The sequence below is a fragment of the Lemur catta genome, chromosome 7, assembly GCF_020740605.2.
Source record: "Lemur catta isolate mLemCat1 chromosome 7, mLemCat1.pri, whole genome shotgun sequence".
In the NCBI taxonomy this organism is placed as follows: Eukaryota; Metazoa; Chordata; class Mammalia; order Primates; family Lemuridae; genus Lemur; species Lemur catta.
In genome coordinates, this window is record NC_059134.1 from 27550420 (window position 1) to 27564994 (window position 14575).

At 38.4% G+C, this 14575-nt stretch overlaps 1 protein-coding gene across 9 annotated transcripts in view; it reads left to right on the forward strand.

Moving 5' to 3' along the window:
- The window catches only part of ALG9 (ALG9 alpha-1,2-mannosyltransferase), a 95693-nt gene that overhangs the window by 41680 nt on the left and 39438 nt on the right, over positions 1 to 14575 (forward strand). The window lies entirely within an intron of this gene.

Genomic DNA, 14575 nt, shown 5'->3' on the forward strand with positions numbered 1-14575 from the left:
CCTGTCATTTAAGAAAAGTCCCTAAGGCCGGGCTCGGTGACTCACACCTGTAATCCTAGCACTCTGGGAAGCCGAGGTGGCGGGAGGATCACTCGAGGTCAGGAGTTGGAGACCAACCTGAGCAAGAGTGAGACCCCGTCTCTACTAAAAATAGAAAAAATTAGCCAGGCATGGTGGCGCATGCCTGTAGTCTCAGCTACTCAGGAGGCTGAGGCAGGAGGATTGCTTGAGCCCAGGAGTTTGAGGTTGCTGTGAGCTAGGCTGATGCCAAGGCACTCAAGCCTGGGTGACAGAATGAGACTGTCTCAAAAAAATAAATAAATAAAAAAGAAAAATCCCTAACGAGAAAAAAAAAAAGGAAAAAATGGAGGGAAAAAGGGATCGAAAGAAATAGAAACAATGTAGGAAGCAGAAAAAAATTTCATGCTTCTGTAATTGACATTCTCTGATAGAGTAAAAGTTTTGAGTTCATAAAACAAAAACATATACTTTTAAAAGGGAAGAATCAGGAAATAAGAACTTCTAGAAATTAAAAATAAGATAATGGAGATTTTTCATGTAAGTAGAATTATTAGAGTGTGATCATTCCATTATAATACAAAACAAATCAGACCATAATACAAAAACAAAATAAAACAAAGAGAAATAAAACATAAGGAAAAGAACAGTAAGATCAGAGGATCCAGGATCCAGCTAATAGGAAGTCTGGAAAGAGAACAGATAAAATAGAAGCGAGGAGATTTCCAAAGAAATCATGTGAGAACATTACCTAGAACTGAAGGACATCAGTTTTCAGATTGAAAGAGCTTATAAAGTGTCCCTGAAGTGATCCATGCTATATGTATCAAGTACCAAAAGTAGTGAGCGCACATTATTTTTTGATAATTGAAAAATCAAAACCCACCAGGAGAGAAAGCTGAAAGACTTATGAATAGTTCCTCTGGGAAGCTGGACCAGGGAATAAGAAGGGTACTGCTGTTTTTCATAATAAGCTTCTTGTGATACTTAAATTTTTAACTCTGTGCATATATTATTTTGATAAGCCTAAAGATGAATTTTAAAAAGGACATAAATCTTGCCCTCAGAATCTCGTGGTGAGAGAGAGACCTAAAATGTTATTCAGTAGTGTAATGAGTACCATGATATACTGTAAGAGCACAGAGAATGTAGGAGAACTCCTACTTCTGTATTTGGGAACAGCTTCACATAAGAGGTGGCATAGGGTGTGGTCCTTAAAGGATGATTAAGAGTTCTCTGACAGAGGAAGGGGAAATTGACATTCTCATCAAAAGAAACAGCATGTGCAAAGGCTTGAAGTATGAAAGCACATTGAGTGTTTAGGGGCAATTAAATGGTTTGAGGTTTCTGGATCTTAGTTAATTGGGCAGAAGCATTTTTCATTTCTTACTTCCCTGTTAACATTTGTTCTCACGTATTTATGTATGTGACTGTGTTTTCTGCAAAATTATACATTTGTTTAAGGACAAGCATTCATGTCTTTGTCATTAATCTTTGAAACTTCCATAGTACCTAATAGGGCTTATATGTAGCAGATGATTTTTTTAAAAATTTAACTAAAATACTCAAATAGCCTTCCATTAAGTCTCCTTGAACTAAAGAGAAGCCTTCCCAGCCCATCGATAATAAAATTTAGACCAGTCAGGACTCAAGCACTATCATTTTTCATGATCTATTTATATTCCAGTAAGAGTACTAGGTTACAAGCTCCTGGAGGACAGGGATCATGCCTCACTTTCTTCTGTCATTTGTTTCTAATGTGAATTGGCAGAGGTTAGTGTTTGGCAGATTTGTGTCTTAACTGGTTCCCCATCAAGTTTGATATATTGCGGGAAGGTGGAATACTCTTTTAGCTACGTTAGATCTGTTTCACACAGATGCCTCTGAATTCTCCAGTCAGGGTCATTTATGGAAATTAATTCAAAGCCTAGGAGCCGCAACTCCCTCACATGACTTACCCTCTTCTACCTAACACGTCTGTCTGGTTCACTTACACCTGAGAGTCTTTACAAAGGTAGTTTGCTATTCCCATAATGCCACTCTTTTCGTTTCTACCTTCTTTCCTCCAGCTATTCTGCCAAACTACTTTTCAAGCTGCAGATCTACGTTCTTTATTTTTTTTTTAATTTAATTTTTTTTAGTTTTTAGAGACAGAGTCTTGCTCTGTCATCCAGGCCAGAGTGCAGTAGCACAATGGTAGCTCATTGCAGCCTTGAACTGGTGGGCTCAAGTGATCCTTCTGCCTCAGCCTCTTGAGTAGCTAGAACTACAGGTGCGTGCCACCATGCCTGGCTAATTTTTTTATTTTTTGTAGAGATGGAGTCTTGCTATGTTTCCCAGCTGGTCTTGAACTCTTGGCCTCAGGTGATTCCTCCCGTCTCAGCTTTCTACAGTGCTTGGATCAGATCTTCTTTCTATAGGAAAAACCTACTTTGCAGATTGAATAAAGGAGGGCTATTGATATCTTTTTCTTTTCTTTCTGTGATACAATTTTCCTATGGTCATTTATCCTACTAACCCACCAATAATTCTGTATTTTTCATTTCCCCTAAAAGAAAATATACCTAATCTTTTAAAAAATCCATTTACTCTTGGCAAATATATAATAGTGTAACCAATCATCAATTATCTGTGTTAATAGAAGAAATAGTACATATATAACCTCTACTCCTGAATTTATTTATGTGCTACTAAGACTTCAGCATGAGGAGATATTGTATGAATTCACAGAATTCAAATAAATTAACAAAGTTACCTATTTTTACCCAACATAGGAATCACCATAAAATTAGTCACCTTGTCCAGTCCTTTTCCTCTACCTAGCTCTTCCCAACATTTCAAGGCAGAAGCAAGACATATAATTTCATAGATTAATGGAAATACTAACCTGGGCAGAGCTTTATCTATTGAATTTACATTCTTTTAAATGGGTGATGAAAATAACTGTGAGAAGGTATGGGTTTAAAAAGACATTCCCTCTTCTTAGATTGCAAAATGTATACACAAAACTGGTAATAATGTCAACTAACAGATCAATCAAGCAGAGAAATTACAATAGCAAAAGATTTTTTAAGCATATTTTGCCAACTCTGGATAATTGAAAATTAAATTCCTATTAGTTTTTATTTGTGCTTTGGTATAATGGCTTTATTCTATTGGCTGAATGCCATTTAAGGTTTATGCACCTAGGCCAGGCACAGTGGCTCTCGCCTAGCACTTTGAGAGGTCGACTTAGGATGATCACTTGAGGCCAGGAATTCCAGACCTAGCCGGGCAATGTATCGAGACCCCATGTATACAAAAAATAAGAAAAATTGGCCAGGTGTGGTGGCGTGTGCCAGCTACTTGGGAGGTTGAGTGGGGAGGATCACGAGGCAAGGAGTTGGAGGCTACAGTGAGCTGTGAGGATGCCGCTGCACTCTAGCCTGGGCAACAGAGCAAGACCCTGTCTCTAAAAAAAAAAAAAATTAAAAATAAATCAAAAATAAAGTTTATGCATCTAATATTGTCCATCTTAGGTAGTAAACTCCTAAAGGGCAGGTATCTGTCCATGTTTGTCTTCCTCTAGTCCGCTTTTAAATTGTAATGACAATATAAAACCCTTAAAGAAAAAATTGAAATTTTTTACAAAAATGACTTTTTGTTTACATAACTCAACTCTAAAGCAGAAATTCTCTAAAAGTTGTATAATTTATTTTTCTTTTGTTTCCTAATTTAGTACTTAGGCCTTTTTTAATGATGGTAGTGATAGTGACTTTTAGTCATAAATACTAATGAATTTTATTCCATATTATAGATGCATTCTTAAAGTATTTTATATAAACTGGAATCTTTAAAGTCAGATTTACAGAAAAAACCCTGAGTTTTGTGTGAAACAAATGAAGCAATCTCCCATGATTTCTCAGTTTTCCAAATCTGCATTTTTATATATAAAGTAGGAGGTTTGTTTATATTGAGATATATTGTTATGAACTAAGAGATATCATCCAGATAGGGCTTCATTGAGTTGTAGTACCACCAGCCTGGATGTTCACCCCCATGTATTGATTTCACAAAGAGGGCAAACAGTTTCATTTCATGTGATACTTGTAATCCATTGGTAGTAGCTTAGTGGAGCCTCCAGGGTTGAAAAGCTTGATGAGATTGAATCCAGGCTAGTGGAAGAGTGCAACAATTGACTAGTGATGTCTAACATGAGCAGTGGGAAGGCAGACAACTGTCAGAGCTTTCTGTATTTATCATCATCCAACTTCAGGATAGATCAATGTAGTAATTCTAGGCTCTGTAGCTAAGTCATGTGACCTACTCCCAAATCATACCTTTTATATTGATAAAGCACTTGAAGTTGAAGAAGCTCTGTAAATATTTAGATTGTAATTTTTCAGTCATGCAAACCCACAAAACTTTTCTAACCCTTTCTGTATTTAACAATGATAATATCTTGGCTTTAAATAGCTCCTTGACATCAACAAATTGAGAACTGAATGATCTTATTTTGCCTTTGCCATTTGTGACATGTATGTATCTTCAATTATGTTCAGTGCTAGAAGTAAGAGAGACAGACTTTTTTTTTGGCATGATCATAGCTCACTGTAAGCTCAAACTCCTGGGCTCAAGTGATCCTCCTTCCTCAGCCTCTTGAGTAGCTGGGACTATAGGTGTGCACCACCACGCCCAGCTAATTTTTCTATTTTTTTGTAGTGATAGGGTCTCGCTATGTTGCTTAGGCTGATCTTGAATTCCTGACTTCAAGTGAGCCTCTTGCCTTGGCCTCCCCAAATGCTAGGATTACAGGTGTGAATGACTGTGCCTGGCCCTGATGTAGACTTTCTATTAATAATTGCCCAAGTCTTGGCAATGTAAAAAGCAAATCCTGTCTATTTGTTATCTCCAGTGAGGAGCTATCTTTTAATATGGAAATATATCTAAGGGTGAACAGCAGTAGTTTAGAGGAGAGTAGAATCAACAATGTGGAGTATATTTATAATTGTGATGAAATTATTTCCTCTACAGTGATCCTTTCTTAGAGTTGAGAATTGTAGTGGTTTGTAGTCTAAACCTTTTTGGAGAGAAGGTACAATCTCTGAGGCTAGGTTAAGTGACTTCTCTAAATCACAGAGCTAGAAGCAGAATATTTAGAGGTCTCATTTCCTGATGCAAATGGAAATATTAGCTAGATTTAAATAAGATGAGTACTTAGTTGGAGGCAGGGGATGCAGAGCATTATTATATTCTGCTTTTCTATCGATGTCATTTTGGAGTTAGCTCCTTTAAATACTTGTTTGTTTTATGGTTACTTTCTGATGTAATCCATATCCATCTCAAAAGCCCGCATCAGGTGTTGAGGCAATGTGATTTCTACCCAGTGCTCTGAATGTCAAAACTGAAGAAACTCAATGAAGCGAGGGAAACAGTGGAAGTAACTGTGACTCTCTTAAAGTAGCCAAATGCTTTGTCATCTAAATAGTGATGCGCATGAATGGATGAATGAGATTCCCACTGTCCCTACCTACGATCTGGCAAAACCACAGCCAAGGGAACAGGCTTTGCAGAATCAGAGAGGAAAGAAGACCCTGTTGAACTTGACTCTAGTCTGGCACGGTGAAGAGATGTGGAGTGTAGAAAGGCGGGCGGCCCTGAGGGGTGGGGGTGAGTCCCAAGGGGCTTTGGCTTCTGGCCCCACTCTGGAGACCTTGCCAGGTGGAGAGTTTGACTGGGGCATTACACCTGTCAAATAGTAACGCAGGTGTCCTTAGTCTGGCTCTAGGGGGACAGAAACCTCCTGTGGAGCAGAAAGGCAAAAAGCTCACTTGATCTTGATTTTCAGTGTGAATATAGACGGTGAAAATGGGGCCTCATAGAAAAATAATAATACTTCATTTTCAGATATGGTAGGACAGTGGTCCCCAACCTTTTTGGCATTAGGGACCAGTTACATGGAAGACAATTTTTTAATTGGGGGCAGGGTGTCAGGGAAGGGAGGCAGAGCTCAGGCAGTGATACCAGCGAATGGAGAGCAGCTGTAAATACAGATGAAGCTTCCTTTGCCCCCGCCCCCCCCCCCGCTCACCTCCTGCTGTGCACCCCCCACTCCCCGAGTTCCCCTTCCTAAGTTTCATGGAAGACAATTTTTCCAGTGGAGGTTGGGGGGGAGCTCTGTGGCCCGGTCCCTAACAGGCCATGGACCAGTACCGGTCGGTGGCCCAGTGGTTGGGGACCACAGTGGTAGGGCATATGCAGTAGGGTTTCCTTTTACATTTGTATTTTTTATAATAAAAAATTGTGACTAAAATGGAGTCTAAAGATATCTTCTCAGAGAACTTCTTTATGTGCAGGAAGTTCTGGAGGGTTACAGAACTAGACTAGAATGTCCATTTGGAATTTGTGTTAATGCTGTGGTTTCATGTGTCTCCCAAAGTTCATGTTGGGAGCTTAATGCCCACTGTGGCAGTGTTGGGAGGTGGGGCCTAATGGGGGCTCTCCCCTCATCAGTGGATTAATGTCATTATCACAGGAGTGGGTTCCTTATAAAAGGATGAGTTCAGCTCTCTCTTGCTCTTTCTTGCCTTCTCTTTGCCTTCGCTATGGCATGACACAGTATGAAAGCCCTTACCAGATGCCAGCACCTTGATTTTGGACTTCTCAGCTTCCAGAACTGTGAGGAAATAAATTTGTGTTTTTTATAAATTACTTAGTCTTAGGTATTCTGTTATACATTAATTCATTCACAGCAGAGAATAGATTAAGATAGTTGCTCTTAAGTGTGATTCTTCTGTTTATTCTCTATTCCCTTTGGGTTCTCTAACCCTGTTCCCAGTAGCAGAAGCACACTCATACATATGAATGGAGTTGTATATTCTGATCACCGTAGTGGAATCCAGAAATAATTGTTTAAATTGATATCTGTAGGTAACTCATACTTTAATTTCCCATTCTATAAACTACACAAGTTAAGTCAAATCTTGTTTGGTGAATTTTCTAGGCTTACTCACGATTAGTAATCAATTCACTGGCTCTTGAAGGCATTTTGCAAATTAGAGATATTTAGTGGATTTATTATAATATGATTTGATCTTTATTGTAGGATATTATGGAGGAAATAGATTGTCCTCCAGGGGCTAGAAACCGAGGAAAGAAATTCTTGGCACTTACAGATAGCTGATCATAGTTTTAAACAGCTTGCTATTTGAAGTTGGCCAGCATACTGGTACAGCTGGTAACCATTCTTTCCTTCCACAAATACTTTTTGACTGCCTGAGATATGCCAGGTACTATACCAGGCATGAGGGATACGGTGCTGATTAAGACAGACTCAATCCCTGCCTTCACAGAGATTATGTGCTCAGCTATAAGAAGGCCTGGGCCTTGCCTACAGTTGCTCACAGGAATATGAGGGAACGTGATGAGTCAGAATTTATTGTGTGTTTGGAAACAAGACATTCCGAATACTGTTTAAAAGTTAAGTATTAAATTAATAGCATATGTCAGCTATTGTTGCTGTTGGATAGCCTCAGTTATGACCAAATTTTTACTTAGCTGTGGGCAAAGTGTCTAAACATTTTTTTTCAGCTTTAAAACTCCCACTTGCTTTGGAGGCTGCAGGACAATTATTTTGATTGATCTCTCAAATTACCCCCTTAGATTCTTAGAGGATTCTCTACTACAGTTGTTTACCAGAGAATTTTCAGTGACATTTGAGAAGTAAGATCTGTCTTATATGTGGAGATGATTTCTCTGTGATGTTCCCTGAACTTCATGTTGGCCCTTTCCAGAGATCTCTATTTTTACAACTACGTGCGTCATTGTCATTTCCAGCTGATAGACGCCTGAATGCAGCTTCACATCCTTCCTGTCTTAGGACTTGTGGGGCTTGACTCAGGCAGCTGAACAGACAGCCGGGAAGGTCACTGAGAATAGGAGGTTGGACTATTAGTTCTTTCCTTGTCCCCACACAGCATTCCAAACTGTGATAGGTTAATTTGTACACTGTTAAACCCATTCCCATTGTTACCTTTTCTCTGTCTTCAGCCTCCTTACAGTCTTTCTGTGGCATTTGAAATCCACACTGATTTTCAAAACTGTGTGCTTCTTTGATTCTTCTCCTACATCCATCCTCTAATGGTTCCTTCTGTCCCTTGCTTCTTCAAGCGTTTGTCCCTTCTGCCCAGCACTACAGGCGTCTTCCTGCGCTTTATCTGTGGCCTTCTGCTCCTCTCTGTTCCTTTCTTCTCTCTCTTCTACCCTATCACCTTTTCTTCCTTCCTTCATTTCCTTTCACTTTTTTTCATGCATTCTTGTACATTTGTTAAATATACATTTACTTACCAGCTACTGTATGTTTTAGACTAATAGATTTTTGAAATATGGGAGTAAATGAGATAGACATAGTTGCAGCTTTTATAGACATTATAATGAATTTCCCAATTAATTCTTAGATTATATTAATAATTGTGAAATATTTTGAGAAGTACTGGTTGCTTTGAGAACATGTAATTTGGGGACCTTAGTTTAAGTGGTCAGTGAAGTTATTTCTTAAGGAAATAATTTTTAACTGAAATCTGAAGGATGAGTAGGAATTTATGAGGTGGCAGCAGGGAGTGTTCCAAGCAGTAGGAAGAGAAAACAATTCTCTGACTCTCAGTATTCTAGTTACAGTGGCCGCCTTTCAGTTATAGTCATGTGTAATATAACGATGTTTTGGTCAACAACAAGCAGTATATATGACGGTGGTTCCATAAGATTATAATGGCCATACCATGTAGCCTAGGTGTGTAGTAGGCTGCACCACCTAGGTTTGTGTAAGTACAAAATCTGTGATGTTTGCATAAGGACAAAATCACCCAAGGTCACATTTCTCAGAATGTACCACCCCAACCCTCGTAGTTAAGTAACACGTGGCTGCACTTGAATACACGTGCTTCTTCCCACCTCATTAAGTGAAAGACAAAATCTTTCCTCAATCTCACCCAAACCGATTCTTCACTGTGACTTCCTCTCTCTTCCCTCCCCATTCCCCCCCCTTCCTTCCCCAGATTAGAAATTTTGGTAGTGTTGATTTCCTTTGAAGTAGACCTGAGATTTGCTCTTTTTTTCCCCTTTGCCCTTTGTTCCCACTGACAACCTTATCACTTCACAACTGGATACTACATTGATAACTGGAGTCCTTGCTTTAGCTTTTTCTCCACCACTTCCTTGCCCCACCTTCCACAGTGTAGACCTCTCTTTTTAAGACCCAGTTTTTATCATCTGACTCCTTGGCTGAAAAACCTAGAGTAGATTCCTGATGCACAAAATCCAGATTCGCCTCCTTTGGGTCCTCCATTATCAGTTCTCAGACTCTCTCCAGTTTTGTTTCTCAACATACACCTGTTGGGACAGGCAAATATTCCTCCCATTCCCCATGTAAACCATGCTTATTTCTGCCTTCCCCCCTCTGTTTTCTCTTTAATTTTTTTACTATCTCCAAGAAATCTTTCCGACTACTGTAGCCCCCAGTGATCTCTTCCTCTCTGAACTCTGATTATTCTTATAATGACACTTTCATATATATTAATGCCATTTCCTGAACTTTAGGTTAAGAACAGGGACATGTCTTACAGCAATTTTATATATTCTTATTTAGGATTCACCAAATAGGTACTTAATAAATGCTTTGAGGACACCCAGAAGATTCATTTTGGTATCATTTAGTGGATGCTGCTAATTCATTGCTACTCAGGAACTGAGTGGTTAATGTTGTATCCTGATATCCTGTATGTTGGATTTAACTTGAATTGACAATAGATACCAGCCTAGGTGTCCAGCAAGACTAATTCATTTTAATTGGCTCTGATGTTCCAGGGATCTTTGCTAGCAGTTGAATTCTCACATTTTACAGAGCTAGTCAAGGATTCCTTCTAGTATTCCAGCTATTTGTGTAGTCCTTTATAATCTGCAAGTTTTATTTAATCCTCATTACAGCTTTTTGACGTAAGTGGTATTATCTTTATTTTATAGAAGAAGAAACTTAAATGAGTATGGGTCACCCAGTTAGTTTGTGGTTGAGCCCAAACCTGAATCTAGGCCTGCTGACTTAAAATTCCTTTTCTCATAACTTTATTTTTTCTTTAATGAAGAACCTGCCCTTGATCATACCTCACCATTTTCTGCTGGAGGCCTTTGTCCTTGTGTGTTTTAGTTATTTATCAGCTACTTTCTGGAAAGGATGTAAAAGAGATTAATTTTTTTTAATGGATTAGTATCTCAATTGATATGATTTTGGTATCTTTCTAAGACCTTTACTTTAAATGGAATTTGCTTACTGATGGTGTGATGGGTGAAGCCTAAGCTGACTGTTATAGTCAGGTATTAATTAGTTACACATTTCTGTGTGTGCCTCACCAGAAAAAGCCAGGCTGAGGTCAAATATTGAAATGTCAAACTGAGGGCTTCCTAACCGAAGGAGGTCTAAGCATGAGACCATGAGAGTCTCTGTCTCTTGCTGGTTCTGTTTGATTACAGAGGCATGTCACTTGTTTCATGTTCTTACAATCCTTGGGAGCTACAGAGTGGGTGTTCGGACCAAAAAGGCTACTTCCTGAAGTGTTTATGCAAAGGATCATTTTTAGAGAGTTATGTGGAATGGAATTGGGTCTGACGTCAATTCTCAGTGCGCTTTCTCTCCCCTGGAGGAATAGGCCATATGTAGAGACAGATGTGAGACTGAAATCTTTTTTACATATAAATAATGCTGGGAGAGAATGAGAACATTGCTGTGAGCTGGAGGTTGGGGAAGAACAGAGTTTACTGTAAGCCAGAGATGACCAGTTTGTTCTTATACACACTTTTAAAAAATTGTCAATCATGTATAACCTATAAGCCTAAATGTGTACGAAATATAAGTGTACAGTGAGTTAATAATAATTTCATAATAGTAGAGCAAGTGCCTGTGTAGCCATTACCCAGGTCAAAAAATAGAACATTGCCAGCACCCAAAAGCTCCCCCAGTAATTTCTTTTGATCATTACCCACACCCCCTTTTTGAGGGAGTCTCCTGACTTTTGTGGCAGTAATTTTCTTGTTTTTCTCTTTAGATTTATCATTTTTATGTGGACCCCTAAGTGATTTAGGTTAGTTTTGCCTGAATCATACTGCATTTATTCTTTTGTGTCTTGATCTTTTCACTCAACATTTTGTTTGTAATAATCACACATTATTGCACGTAGCTGTACTTTGTTCTTGTTATTAGTGTGTAGCATTTCATTGTGTGACTTTACCACAATTTATTTATTATTTTACTGTTGATGGATGTTTGGTTGTTTCTAGTCTGGGCCAACTACAAATAATACCACTTTGTACATTCTTGAACTTGTCTTTGGGAACAGGCATTTCTGTTGAATGTACATTAGGTTGAACCATATGAAATTACCATTTGTGTGGATCAAACATCAAATATTAGTGATTTCATATGGTTCAATCTAATCCCTAGGAGTAGAATTGTTGCATCATAGGAAATACATATGTTCAATTATAGCAGATCCTGCCAAATAGTTTTCTGAAGATCTTGTACCAACTTAATCTCCTGCAAACAATGTATAATTGTTGTTCTACATTCTGGCCAATGCTTAATATTGTAATTTCTCATTGTGGTTTTATTTGCATTTCCAGGTTACTAATGAGGTTTTGAGCACTTTTTCATTTGTGTGAGCCATTGATTTCTTCTTGTGAAGTACCCATTCTAAGTCATTTGCCCATTTGTCTATTGGGTGGTTTATCTTTGTCTTGATTAGCAGGAATTCTAGACACATTCTAGATCTGAATCCTTGATGGGTAAATGTGTCTTCTCCCATTCTACAGCTCAGCTTTTTACTCTCCTAATGGTGTTTTTTTGGCTGAGTGCGGTGGCTCACGCCTGTAATCCTAGAACTTTGGGAGGCTGAGGCAAGAGGATCATTTGAGCCCAAGAGTTCAGCCTGAGCAACATAGTGAGACCCCATCTTTACAAAAAAAAATTAAAAATTAGCCAGGAGTGGTGGCACATGCCTGTAGCCCCAGCTACTTGGGAGACTGAGGCAGAATGATCACTTGAGCTCAGGAGTTCACCACTGCCCTTAAGCCTGGGCAACAGAGTGAGACCCTCTCTCAAAAAAAGGTGTCTTTTTTTTTTTTTTTTTTTTTGAGACAGAGTTTCGCTCTGTTGCCCGGGTTGGAGTGAGTGATGTGGCATCAGCCTAGCTCACAGCAACCTCAAACTCCTGGGCTTAAGCGATCCTACTGCCTCAGCCTCCCAAGTAGCTGGGACTACAGGCATGCGCCACCATGCCCGGCTAATTTTTTCTATATAGATTTTTAGTTGTCCGGATAATTTCTTTCTATTTTTAGTAGAGACAGGGTCTCACTCTTGCTCAGGCTGGTCTCGAACTCCTGACCTCGAGTGATCCACCCGCCTCGGCCTCCCAGAGTGCTAGGATTACAGGCGTGAGCCACCGCGCCCAGCCAAAAAAAGGTGTCTTTTGATGAACAGGCATTCTCAGTTTTAATGTAGTCAAATGTATCCATCATTTCTTTTTATAGTTAATGTTTTTTGTGTGTTGTCTAAAAATCTTTTACCCTAAGATCTTGAAGATAATCTTCTATATTATCTTCTAAGAGCATTATTGTTTTGTTTTTCACTTTTAGGTCTATAATCCATCTGAAGTTGAGTTTTGCATGTGGAGTGAAGTTGAGGTTCAATTTCATTTTTCCCCCTAATGGATATCCAGTTATCCCAGGACCAGTTAGTGAAAAGACCATCTGTTGCTTTGTAGTGTTCTGTCATAACTCAGGGTCTATATGTGCCTGCATCCGTTCTAGGCTCTCTGTTCTATTTCATTGGTCTGTTCATCTATTCCCATACTAATACTTCACTGTCTTAATTACTATAGCTTTATGGTAAGTGAGCCTCCCACCTTGTTCTCTTTTTAAGAGTGCCTCGGCTATTCTTGTCCTGTATTTCCATATACATTTTAGAATCAGCTTGTCAAGTTTCATAAATTTGTTGGGATTTTGATTGGGATTATGTTTAATCTATCAATCAATTTGTTTAGAATTGACATCTTTACAATTGTAAGTTTTTCATCTAGGAATAAGGTATATCACTCCATTAATAAAGTCTACTTTATTGTCTATCAAAAAATTTTTTGAGATAAAATTCACCATTTCAGTGATTTTTTTTATTGAGGTAAAATATACATAAGAAAAATTACCATTTAAACCATTTTAAAGTGTATAGTTCAGTGGCTTTTAGTACATTCAAAATATTTTGCAATTATCACCAATATCTAATTTTAGAACATTTTTATTCTTCCCCCGCCCCAAAAAAAGTCCCATACCCATTAAGCAGTCACTCCCCAAGTCCCTAGCAACCTCTGCTTTCTGTCTTGAAGGATTTGCCTATTCTGAATGTTTCATATAAAAGGAATCCTATAATATATGGCCTCTGGTGTCTGGCTTCTTTCAGTTACACCAATGTTTTTAAGGTTCATCCATGGTGTAACATGCATCAGAACTTTATTCCTTTTATGGCTGAATGATCTTCTATTGTATGGCTATACCACATTTTAATTATATGGATATACCATATTATAAATTTATCAGTTAACGGACATTTGTTAATAAAATTCTATAATTTTTTATAGGCTACTCTCTTATCTTTTATTATATTTATTCCAAGGTAAATGTTTTCAAAGCTTGTAAACTATATTTTTATAAAATTTCATTTTGTTTACTGCTGTCAAATAAGAATATATGACAATGATTTTAATACATCCTATAAGTCTAAAGTTTCACAAAATCTCTTAATAGTTCTAAAAATTTATCTACAGATTCTTTTGGACTTGATATATACTAGTCATATCATTACAATGAATAAATTTTGTTTCTTCCTTTCCATTTCTTCTTCCCTCTTTTTTGAGACAGAGTCTCACACTGTTGCCCAGGGTAGAGTGCCATGGCATCAGCCTAGCTCACAGCAACTTCAAACTCCTGGGCTCAAACAATCCTTCTGCCTCAGCCTCCCAAGTAGCTGGTACTTCAGGCATGCACCACCATGCCCAACTAATTTTTTCTATATATTTTTAGTTGTCCAGCTAATTTATTTCTATTTTTAGTAGAGATGGGGTCTCGCTTCTTGCTCAGGCTGGTCTCGAACTCCTGAGCTCAAACAATCCTCCTGCCTTGGCCTCCCAGAGTGCTAGGATTACAGGCATGAGCTACCATGCCCAGACTGTTTCTTTATCTTACCCTGCTGACTGGAACCTCTAGTACTGTTGAACTTCTAGTAATGTTGAACAGAGTAGTGATAGCAAGTAACTTTGACTTATTCCTGATCCGAAAGGAAAAGCTTTTAATCCTTCACGATTAAATGTGAGATTTGCTATAGATCTACATATGTTTCAAATGATCTTTGTCTAGCTGAAGCCTGATAATCTAAGAGGACTCTTTTGTTTTAATTTTTAAGAAACAATTAGATGAGCTCTGAGAGTACTTTGCCTCTGATTCAGTCATTTTTGGTAATCTTGAGGTATGACTTTTGAAGTCA